Source organism: Camelus ferus, chromosome 6, assembly GCF_009834535.1.
Source record: "Camelus ferus isolate YT-003-E chromosome 6, BCGSAC_Cfer_1.0, whole genome shotgun sequence".
In the NCBI taxonomy this organism is placed as follows: domain Eukaryota; kingdom Metazoa; phylum Chordata; class Mammalia; order Artiodactyla; family Camelidae; genus Camelus; species Camelus ferus.
The window spans coordinates 56,276,816-56,289,071 of record NC_045701.1 but is presented as its reverse complement, the minus strand read 5'-3'; the positions used below and the strand labels follow the sequence as shown (position 1 = coordinate 56,289,071).

The window sequence follows — 12,256 nt, the reverse complement described above, 5'->3', positions numbered from 1 at the left end:
CAGTTCTAGTTGAGGAACAACTCACCCTCGCCGAATGCCTGATGGCACAGGCCGTCTTTGGTGCCTGCCTGATGAAATGGAAGAAGTTAGGTTTGAAGCCTAGAGTTACCTCCACTGTAGGGACATGTTATGACTTTCATGGGCCTTAGGTACCCTGGTCTTTGTGAGTTCCTTCCCCCATTTAAAAAAAAAAGTTAAAAATATTTGACAACTTCAATGGTGTAAAGACAAGTATCATCTATGCTAAATCCATCATTCTCTATTCGTTAAAAGTATGTTTATTTTTTCTTCATATTTTAAAAGAAATTAAAATGAAGACATTTCTGGGAGCCCCTAAAAGCACTGTGGGCCCCCGACACTTGGTCCCTGTTGGCTAAGTCAGCCCTGCCCCATGGCTAAAATGAATGAGCCACTGGGGAATTTAAAAATCTCCCTCCACTGGGTGGTAGTGCCACCAAGAAACGAATCTTGGAGAGAGCTGTGGACAAGGGGGTTGCATCTAAGCAATTTCTCTCTCCTTTAAAGTTATGCAATTGCTGCCCACATTGCATTTCTTGTGTCAAAAAGTCCATAGTTCGCCTTATACTTTTCCTTTACCTCAGGATGAACCAAAAAATAAATAGTCTCAGGTATAGACAGAGAGCCACGCTACCTACGATCTGCCACCACCTGCAAGTGTGGGACCGTAAATCCACACCCCTCCCACCAAGGCAGCCGCTGGAGGCTGTCAGAACCATACATAAAACATGCCCCTCTGCACTTTTTATCGGCCTCGCTGATTTACTGTATATACAGTCTCCAAGTTAAATACCAACAGAAGCACCCGAAAATATATTCTCTTGCAGCCCTTGTCTGAAAAACCGCATTGCCCAAATAATGTCTTCTCGTTCATCATTTACTTCCCAGTCCCTGGGTGTCATCCCGGGAGTCACATCCCCACAGCAGTGCCCTGTGAAACAGGTGAGCGCAGAGGAGGGGAAGCAGCGGTATGACCCAGGCATGTAAAATGTGAGCAGGTTTTAAAAATGAAACTAAGCGATTGGAACAGTGGGTACCCGGCTCTCCTTTAGTGGGGCTTTTACTGGCTTCCCTTAATGTACTATTTGAATCTCTCTTTGTTTTATGCACGCCTCCCGGCAGTAGGAGCAGTGATAACAAATTGAATAAATAAACCCACACTAAATGGTTCTCCCTGGAAACCATTAGGAAGTGTCTGTGTTTATGCAGGATTCCGATTACTCTCTGTGGAGGATCCAGGAGCGCTGGTTTCTAGTCAGTGACGATCCACTGGAACACAAGTCTCAGGAGGCAGATGGCAGCCCCCAGTTACAGGTTAGCAGTAAGGGGAGAGGAGAGGCTGTGTGGGAGTGTGCTGGTTTTGTAGGCTGGTCTGGGTGTATCAGCTTTGCAACTACAAGATGACAGTTTGGGGCACCCGACTCCTCATCTACAGAGTGAAGGCAATGCCAGTGGTGGACAGTGTGGACTGGGAATTCAATCTCCATCCCCTCTCTGACTTTGTTTAGGTAACTCCCTGCCCAGGGCCGGCTTCAAGGACATGTGACCCGTGCGCTCATGCAGGGCCTCGTGCTCAGATGGCTCCATGCTTGGTTACCTGCACTGCTATCACCATCCTGAAATTCGTAATCATTTTATCTTTGAACTTGTGATTTGTAAGTAATGTCTTACTGATGGGATGGTGGAAAGTGATGTGAACAGAGGAGATACAACATTAAGTGCCGCCTCATTCACACCTTCTGTGACTAAAGGGAGTTCTGTCCTTGCTGGTGAGTGGTTCAGGCTAGGCATGCCACTCAAATCAGATCAATGAGAAGTTTTCTAGAGGCTTCTGCAAAAGTTCTCTCTGCTGCTTCCAGAACTGACTCTCTCTGTTCCATCTTTCTGCAAGAATAAGGATGAAGCCAATGGAAAGAGGAGGTCGGAATCAAGCCAGAGCTTCTAGACTAAGCAGCCCAAGTGTTGGCCCTCCTGGGGGACTTACAGGAATGTGACCAGCTATTTCATTGTTGCTAAATCCCATTTGAGATGTAACTCGATGCTGAAAGCATACCAAAAACTGTCTGTTGACTGAGTGGCAGATGTGTACACCAGTGAAAAACCTGAAGTCATCCTTGGCTTTGGACTGGCCAACGAAAACGTCATGGGTCATAAAGGAGGGGGAGATCCGACGTGAAGAGCAAGGAAGAGGCAGTCCCAGAAGGAAGGGGCACTGTGGCTTGTGCAGGGGCATGAGGCAGATAAACATAAGGGGGCAGAGAGGGACACAGTCTGAAGACGCAGTGGTTCATGTGGGGAGGGTAGGTATCATGAAGGGGCTGCCCTGCATTTTTGAGGGTCCAGGGTTTTCTTAAAGCAGTACAGTCAATTGCAGTGGACCCTGCAATAGGTTACAGCTCAGAAATGCCTGGGTGGTGAAGAGATACAGTCATGGGAAGATCTTCGGAGCTACTTTCTTATCATCTCATTCAAGCAAAGACACTTTACCAAAATATTAATAGCTCAGTTTTGGCATTCAACCATCTGGGTTGGAAACCTCACTAGTGGCGTATCCCGGGCAAGTTATTCTATCATTCTGCGTGAAACGAGGGCAGAATGGAGGTGTTAGTACTGTCTGCCTGTCCCTTTCTTATGAGGGGTATGAGGTCATCCAGGGCTTGGCCCTTGGCAAGAGCTCCTTGGATGACTGTTATTGTTATAAATAGTCCTTTAATTGCCTTCCATGGTTCCTTGCAGGGGAGATTACTTTGGGGTCCACCTCCCCAAAAGCTCCTATCCCCTCCCCTCATCTTTACATGTTTGGAGACCCCGCCAGCAGTCACAAACCCCTCTTTGATCTTGGCACCTTCTGCAGTGGCCTCCAAGCTTCAGGCTGAATGCTCTTTGGCCACGGGACTCCTTGTGCCTGTTTCTTGACATTTAGGCTGGAGGAGGATGCTGAAGAAGCTCTTTGGACCAAATTCAACAATAGCCAGGCGACCTCTCTGGCTGTACCCAGTAGTCATGGGAATGCTCTGAGTGACCTGTGTCCTGGCCCACTTAGAAATTATAAAAGAAAAGCTAAAACTCGTATAAGAAATACTTAGCTGGCTGATTCACTTGGTTTATAAGAATTTTCCAAATGAATAAAGCATGCTTTCACCATTTGCCACACGTTGCAGAGTGCCCCCCATTTTGGTAATCTTGCATCCCTGGGCCGTATCTGGCCACATTTTGTGTTATGTCCACAGACCCCTGTGCTTCCTGATCACAGGAATCGGATACGACCCTGTTAAGTTCAGCATATTTTCTTTAGTTTATTCATTTATCAGGTGTGTATTCAGTACCTATTACATGCCAGGTACAATTTGGAGAACTGTCTCATATAGTTATCTGCATTCTGTATGTTATGTATGACGTAACTGATGATGTTACACATACCACACTTGCATTCCTGTATGTTCAAATAGAATAAAACTTCAGAGGACATATGCAGTTTAAATCACAAATGACCCTTAAAAACTTTCCTTCAAAACGTCAACCAAGAATAGCATAGTTTGAAATTCAATTGACTTCTGGCCTTCGGATTAGTATAATTCTTCTGAGGTGGATGGAAGAATGTAGTTCCATTCAGTACATCATCACCACTAATATTTACAGCTTGCTTTTTAAAAGTAAACAAATTAGGAGAAAGCAGAAAAATTCTAAGCTACCATGCCCAAGACTTTCCATGACTCTTTATTATCATGACGTGACAAAGATAAATAAAAATTCTTGGAAATAGCTCAATACCAGAAGGTGATTGTGCATCTGCAGAGCATCAAACATATACAAAGTTTTAAAAAGTCTCATTTAATAAATATGAAAAATAAAGCACACTTTACATCTGGGGACAAAAATCCTGTATGTTATTAATTATTTGAAACCCACAGTACACATAGCCAACAAACACATAGAACCCAGCAGTGTTGTTGCTAAGTTTATGGGGATGGGGAGAGATTGCTTGCAGCTGTTATGTTAATTAAGGGACAGAATGGCTCACCTGCACACCATTCCCACGGATGGGCTACCAGGCCTTTTTCTGCTTGGCTCTGAGTTGGTATGAAGCTAGGAAGCTGATTCCTGGTGGCTGGCCCCCGTTGGTTCCCACGTGGAGCAGATCTTGGAGAGGAAGTTCTGAGAGGCTGAGTTGCAGTTTCTCTTCTGGCTAATTCTCCGTCACACGTAGGCTTGGGATGGGGGTGCCACAAGGCTGCCTTCCCCCATGTGGACGCGGCTCAGGTTAGGGGTAAGGACCAGGCTGGGCCTGTAAAAGCAATCCATTAACAAGAGTGGGCAGGGCTGAACAGAGAGGCAGAGCTAGGGTGGCATTTTGAGCTCCCTTGCAGTTGTCTTGCTTTATTCACCTGCATGATTTGCATGTAGTACTAATTCCGTACAGGACACAACACAGCCAATACTGTCAGCTTTGCTCACAGGATCCAAGAAGTGTGGAGTTTGGGGTAAGTTTCTCTTTGGCACATTTCAAAGGGCCAAAATCAGGCACGATGAATAAACACTTTCTGATAACTATTGAGACATAGATTGAATATATTTTGTAAAAAGTAGGTGCTTGTTTGCCAATCAAGTGCAAACAGAAAAAGAAAAATCTCTAAGATTTCCCTCAAAAGACTAAAAATTCAAATGCTCTTCTTCTTTGATACAGTTCATCATTCACAAATCATGGATAGCATCCTTGGACAACAAGCAAGCGGACACCAAAGCGGCAAGGCCGACTCCACTAGATTTTCCTACTGGTGAGTTTCCCATCAGAGGTCCCTAGTATTGCAACCTGTTACAGAAGTGGGCACCAGTCTTTGTGGTAAAGATTTGGGTTGAAATAAGACCCAGTCATTTGAGCAACATAAATTGAAGCAGCATTATCTAAATAAGCGAACTATATTTTAATCAAAATGAATTTAACTACCTTTTTCTGGTTATAACTTATTAATTTAAAAATGTGTTATTCTACAAAACATAGAAATCATTAATTAAAAGCCCTGCAATCAAGTTAGGTGCTGTGGGTCTGGAAACTTTTACAGATAATGTATAAGGGTTGGCATGGTAACTCATCAAGTTGTAATTCTGTACCTTCCTGGGCAAGGGCAGAGAGGAAAGGACCAACAATTTAGGGGAGATACCAGCACCAGAAATCAAGTTAATGTGGGGCTTAAGCCCTCTGTAATTTTGTTTGCCAGCTATTCACCATGTGGAGGAAAAAACAGATAGTAAGAAGGCATAAAAGATCTCATTTCAAAAGCTCCCTAAAGTTGCCAGTAGCACTCTATCCTTGACTCTCAGCAGATAAGGAGTGGGAAGAGAATGCAGGGCGCTGATGCTGTCATAAAACGGTGAGCTTGAAGGACAAAGTGGAATCATTGCTTGTGAATGGCAGGAAGTAGGTGCTTCCCCTAGGGAAGGATTCTGCCTGATCCTTAGATTAGAAACCACCCTCAACTCAGTGTTACAAGCTAATTACCAGCCTGGAACAATACAGAAGGCACGACCCCAGACTCACAACCTTCAGGCACTCTCTTCCCCCAGGACCTCTGTACATTCAGGATTGGAATTTATCAGACACTGGGTTCTTACAAGCTTCCAGGTGGCTGATCATATATTGGAGATTGTAGGGCTGACCATCAAGTCTCATTTCCCCGCCTTTTGTAAAGCAGGGCACGATCGATGAGAACTTTTTAGCCTTTTTGTGTAATTTTTCACTTTCTCCCTCACATTATTCAAACTTCACTGAATCAGGGTTCCCTGAGACAGTCTCCTCCCACCCTCCAACCCCCACCACATCAGTCTCAATTTCTCTGTTTAAAATACTTGTATGAAAACTGATGGATTTTAAGATCGATTTACTGGGCAGATAACTTGCCCAATGTGGTCCAGAAATGTGAACAACAATCATAGTAGCCTCGAGGCCATTATTAATGGCAGGGATGTAAATTACTTCGCTTTGAAAATTCCAAAAGGTTAGCAACAATGGAATCAAGTGACTGGCTGTGTCGTCAATAGTGCTGATCCTGCATTATTTGTAGTTGGAGGCAATTTCTCCCCGGCTTTGGAACAAGGAGGGGTTCGTATCCAAAATCAGTGACATTAGAATTGGGATAAGAGTTGGGGCTAGAGAGGGTTTTCTTTTTAGATGATGCTAAGTGTGTTGGATGTGTCTAGAATGAAGTCATAGACAACATATTGGCAAGTAAAGTAAATGATTTCTTGGTTTCTGAGACAATTCTGGCTTTTATTGGGGTTACACTGGAGACAATTTATTAGAAGTTAATTCATAAGAGGAATTTATTCAACTTCTAATCTTTGTCCTGAGACATTGTTTATGAAACAACTAATGGGAGCTGGGGAGGGGCCTCAATGCTAGGTTAGCTGGCCACACTTAAACCCAGGGGTTTGGGACAGTCTACTTTTCAACAACAAACCAGCAGCTATGTGCTAATAAGTCACAGTGGTAATGAAAGCTGTGCTGTTGCATAAATGGCATTTTTGCTTGTAAGAGATCTCTTTCCATCCTGGTTTCCACAAAATTACCTCTAGTCCCCTCTGACCCCACTCACCAGAGGAAAACACTTGACTGAAATTAGTTTGATGTTGATAAGGGTGATGGTTACACAATACTGTGAATGTGATTAATGCCACTGAATTTTACACTTAAAAATGGCTGAAGTGGTAAACTTCGTTATGTATATTTTACGACAATAAAAATGTGATCATCAAGTTTTCTTTTAAAAGGAGCGATATGCATGCCATTATAGCGACCCTGGGCTTATTCTTGGAGTGAAATAAATGAGCCTCGAACTGACTAGGAAGGAGGCTCCAAAGGACAAACCACAGAGCCCAGTGCTGAGAAATGATCTCACTCCAGGGGACTTTGGACAAGTTTCTACCCTATCACAAGATCTTAGTTCTTCCTTTATCAATCTTAGTTTTATTTTATTTTGGGATGGGGTGGAGGTAATTAGGTTTACTTCTTTTGGAGGAGATACTGGGGATTGAACCCAGGACCTTGGGCATATTAAACATGTGCTCTACCCTCCCCCTGCGTTTATCAATCTTGATACACAAGAGGGTTCTGAGGAAGCGGTGGAGATCATGAGTGGGCTGAGGCTGCCGGTGCCCAAGTGCTGTTTCCCTGCCTGGTCCTTCTTCACCGCCTCTCCCTGGACCCTGGCAATCTGTCCACATGGGTCAGAAATAACGGTCCACCAAAGCTTATTTACACCCTAATTCTAAGACAAGCTATGCTTTTATGTATGTATGTATGTATTTAATGAGTTCAGCTATTTTATGTTTTTTAACATTTTTATTGAGTTATATTCATTTTACAATGTTGTGTCAAATTCCAGTGTAGAGTACAATTTTTCAGTTATACATGAACATACATATATTCATTGTCACATTTTTTTTCACTGTGAGCTACCACAAGATCTTGTATATATTTCCCTGTGCTATACAGTATAATCTTGTTTATCTGTTCTACATATGCATGTCAGTATCTACAAATTTTGCACTCCCAGTCTATCCCTTCCCACCCACCTCCCCCTTGGCAACCACAAATTTGTATTCTATGTCTATGAGTCTGTTTCTGTTTTGTATTTATGTTCTTTTTTTTTTTTTTTTTGATTCCACATGTGAGCGATATCATATGGTATTTTTCTTTCTCTTTCTGGCTTACTTCACTTAGAATGACATTCTCCAGGGACATCCATATTGCTGCAAATGGCATTACGTTGTCAGTTTCTATGGCTGAATAGTATTCCATTGTAGAAATATACCACCTCTTTTTTATTCAGTCATCTGCTGATGGACATTTATGCTGTCTCTATGTCTTGGCTATTGTAAATAGTGCTGCTGGGAACACTGGGGTGCAGGTGTCATTTTGAAGTAGGGTTCCTTCTGGATATATGCCCAGGAGCGGGATTCCTGGGTCATATGGTAAATCTATTCCTAGTCTTTTGAGGAATCTCCATACTGTTTTCCACAGTGGCTGCACCAGACTGCATTCCCACCAGCAGTGTAGGAGGGTTCCCTTTTCTCCACAGCCTCTCCAGCATTTGTCATTTGTGGACTTTTGAATGATGGCCATTCTGACTGGTGATACCTCATCGTAGTTTTGATTTGCATTTCTCTGATAATTAGTGATATTGAGCCTTTTTTCATGTGCCTGTTGATCATTTGTATTTCTTCCTTGGAGAATTGCTTGTTTAGGTCCTCTGCCCATTTTTGGATTGGGTTGTTTAGTTGTTTCTTATTAAGTCATATAAGCTGCTTATATATTCTGGAGATCAAGCCTTTGTCGGTTTCATTTGCAAAAATGTTCTCCCATTCCATAGGTTGTCTTTTTGTTTTACTTATGGTTTCCTTTGCTGTGCAGAAGCTTGTAAGTTTCATTAGGGCCCATTTGTTTATTCTTGCTTTTATTCCTATTGCTTGGGTAGACTGCCCTAGGAGAACACTTTTGAGATGTATGTGAGATAATGTTTTGCCTATATTTTCCTCTAGGAGGTTTATTATATCTTGTCTTATGTTTAAGTCTTTGATCCATTTTGAGTTTATTTTTGTGTATGGTGTAAGGGAGTGTTCTAGCTTCATTCCTTTATATGCTGATGTCCACTTTTCCCAACACCATTTGCTGAAGACACTGTCTTTATTCCATTGTATGTTCTTGCCTCCTTTGTCGAAGACTAGTTGACCAAGAGCTTGTGGGTTAATTTCTTGGCTCTCTATTCTGTGCCATTGGTCCATATGTCTGTTTTTGTACCAATACCATCCTGTCTTGATGACTGTAGCTCTATAGTATTGTCTGAAGTCTGGGAGAGTTATTCCTCCAGCCTCTTTCTTTTTCTTCAGTAATGTTTTGGCAGTTCTAAGTCTTTTGTGGTTCCATATAAATTTTATTATGGTTTGTTCTAGTTCTGTGAAATATGTCCTGGGTAATTTGATAAGGATTGCATTAAATCTGTAGATTGCCTTGGGCAGCAAGGTATGCTTTTAAAATGATATGTAGTCTCTAAGAATGATTTTAGCCGGCTTCCTAGAAGGCTGGATAAGAATCACTGAGGGAGCTTTTCCTCCTAAACTATGGGTGTTCACTGATTCCTTCCCCAAATACACTCGTGCCCATGTGGATAAGCACCCAATCCTTGCTGAAGTGACCAGGGCCATGAGTGACAGCATTCTTTGGGATGACTCATTCCAGGGCTGGGACGTGCATCCAGGATGCCTGCCTCCATGTCCCTGGTTTCCCATGCTCCCAGCACATAGGTTCAGGGAACCAGGAGACCACATCCATCCTGGCTCTGTCATCCCAGGGCCAGGTCACTGCACCGCACACCTGAGTCCATGCCTGCATTTGGGGTGTTGTGACGATCAGGGAGAAAACAGGGTAGGGCGTGTTGGGCATTGCACAGGGTTGACTAAATGTGATTTGTTAACATGATGAATAATAGTCTTATCAGATGTGAGCACTAATGCTGGTGCAGGACAGGCTCTGGAAAAGCAAGCAAGCTGACTGTTAGCTAGTGACAAGCGAATCATGCCTTGCTTCATTTAAAAAAAAAAAAAGCTTCTATTTCTTGTTATGGAAAAGAGAAACCAAATGGAAATGAGGAACATGAGGTGACTTAAAAATAAGCCTGTTACTCTCTGAGAAGTTTGAAATTGTGTCCCGAGGTGGAAATCATCCTAACTTTGTGTAACAGAGGTGACCATTTTCTTTCTGTTTTTTTAAAAATATATTTTTATTTGAGTACAGTCAGTTTACAATGTTGTGTCAATTTCTGGTGTACAGCACAATAATTCTGGTGTACAGCACATAGGAACATACATACATTCATTCTCATATTCTTCTTCACCATAGGTTACTACAAGATATTGAATATGGTTCTCTGTGCTATATAGTATAAACTTGTTTATATATTTTACATGTATTAGTTATTATCTGCAAATCTAGAAATCCCAATTTATACCTTCCCACCCTCTTCCCCCTCTGATAACCGTAAGTTTGTTTTCTGTGTCTGTGAATCTGTTTCTGCTTTGTAAATAAGTTCATTTTTTTTGTTTTTTTTGTTTTTAGATTCCACATAAAAGTGACATCATATGGTATTTTTCTTTCTCTTTCTGGCTTACTTCACTTAGAATGACCATCTCCAGGTTCATCCATGTTGCTGCAAATGGCATTATTTTATTTTTTTTATGGCTGAGTAGTATTCCATTGTATAAATATACCACAACTTCTTTATCCAGTTATCTGTCAATGAACACTTTGCATTTTCTTTCCAGGAAGGATTATGAGCACTAGGGTTTTAGAGTTTGTTTCCTTGCTTTGTTTTCTTTCTGCTTGATTATTGTGCTGGAGAAATTATGTGGGTTATCAAAGAAAAAGAAGAAAAGACAATACCTCTATGGAATAGGTTGTTGGTAAGCCAAACCTCTGGTAATGAAGAGGACCAGCATTTAGGAAGATAGACAGTGCTGTCTGACCAAAGTGAAAAAGATTTTACTGACAAACCAGTTAGATTCTGCTAAGGAGTGGCACTGTCTTTTGTCAAGATGTCACACTTTATTTTCAATGACAATTTTATAGGCTTTTCAGAAATTAAAATAGCAGTAAAAAGAATTATATGAATGCCTACCCAGACGAGTCAGGGGTGTTTGATATTCTTGTAATATTTTAAGTCCTTTGCATAATCGGATTAAGCCACATGAACACGTAACTCCAGGGCTAAAGGCCACTGTCATTCCAGGAAAGAGACCAGCATTAGCACACAAATTAATTCCTGGGTAAACCAGAGAGAAAGGAGTTAAGGCTTTGATTCAAATTCATGATTTTCAAGTCATCCCCCAGTTAAATTAAAGAGATATCCTCCTCAAGTGGATCACTGGAAACCTAGGTATACATTGTATCCCCTTCATTACCGCTAAGTGTCCTAAAGAAGAAAACTCACTCTTGAGGTTGCTGACCTGCCAGGTGAGAAAAAGCAGCTTGCATGAGTGTGGGGAGAACTGACTATCACTGGGAAAGATTTGGCTACTTTCTCCCTTCGTGACCTTGGGTAAATGACTTCAGCACCTTTGAGCAGGGAGCTGCCTTCCCCACACTGTAAAAGTGGCTGTTGTGTCTATCAATCATGCAGAGGTGCCATGAAGCTTAATTTATTAGTTAATGTTTGTGTTACTCTCTGCAGCTCTTCGATGAAAGGTGTTACAGAAATGCAGAGTAGCAATATATTATCTAAACATCTGCCTGCTCAAAAAGCTCTCTGGAAAGTCTTTGTTGCTTCAGCACAGATGAGTCCTCCAAAAATGGATCATTCTGTGCAGGTCTTTCTTGGTCTATAAACTGTTTCCCCTCCTTTGGATACACAGCATCTCTGTGCAGAGTGTACACCGGTGGCCATGCTTTCTGTCTTGTCCTTGTAATGGTCACTGCGATGCTGCTGCCTTGTGGGTGTGCACTGCAGTTATTTACACGCCCACCTTTTCCTCACCATGTCTGCCCTCTTCGTTCATTATTCCAAAAAGGCATTATAATTTGGCTTTTCTTTTGATGCTTAATTTTACACATGGGCATGCTATATCTAACCCAAGGGTTTGGTGTTTTAAAATTTGGCAGTAAAATCAAGAAAAGTCACTTCAAGATTCTTGGAAATAAAATAAATTGCAAAAAAATTTTTTTGGGTCCAAGTTTGAATGTGATTTGATGAGATTAAATTAAACCTGTTGTATTGCTAAAGATAATCTGGGAGATTATTTCTGCTAAAATTGATTCTGTCCATAATTTTGTTAAAACTCTGGCAATTACCCTACAGCAAATGGATATTTTTGTCTATAGAAATTCAGTAGTTCCAATATGTATATACTTAGATTTAGGTAATTTCTTTTCAAACACAACTGGAGGAAGAAAGTAAATAATAAATGATATCAACATATTGTCTTCAAAGGTTTTCCTCTTCTATATTTTTACTTCCACTTCAATTTTGAAAATATTTTTTCTTCCCATATTATTCTTCAACTCTATTGTTTGTGCTGATGGGAGTGTCTTAAAATATAACTGGGATTTGTTTTAGTCAGATCTAGTCAGATGATAGACACAGAGACAATGACTTTGAAAGAAGAGTTTATTACTACAGTTCCCAAGAGGAAGGGGCATGCTGTGTCATGCAGGGCCACATGGGGGAGCACCCAGGTATTCAGGAAGCCGGAG

The 12,256-nt window shown here is 41.6% G+C and overlaps 1 long non-coding RNA gene across 1 annotated transcript in view; it reads left to right on the top strand.

The window, feature by feature from the left end:
• The window catches only part of LOC106729122, a 79,896-nt gene that overhangs the window by 27,534 nt on the left and 40,106 nt on the right, over positions 1–12,256 (top strand). The window contains exon 3 of the long non-coding RNA XR_004320719.1: positions 4,703–4,793. This is a non-coding gene — a long non-coding RNA (uncharacterized LOC106729122). The remainder of the gene's footprint in view (positions 1–4,702; positions 4,794–12,256) is intronic.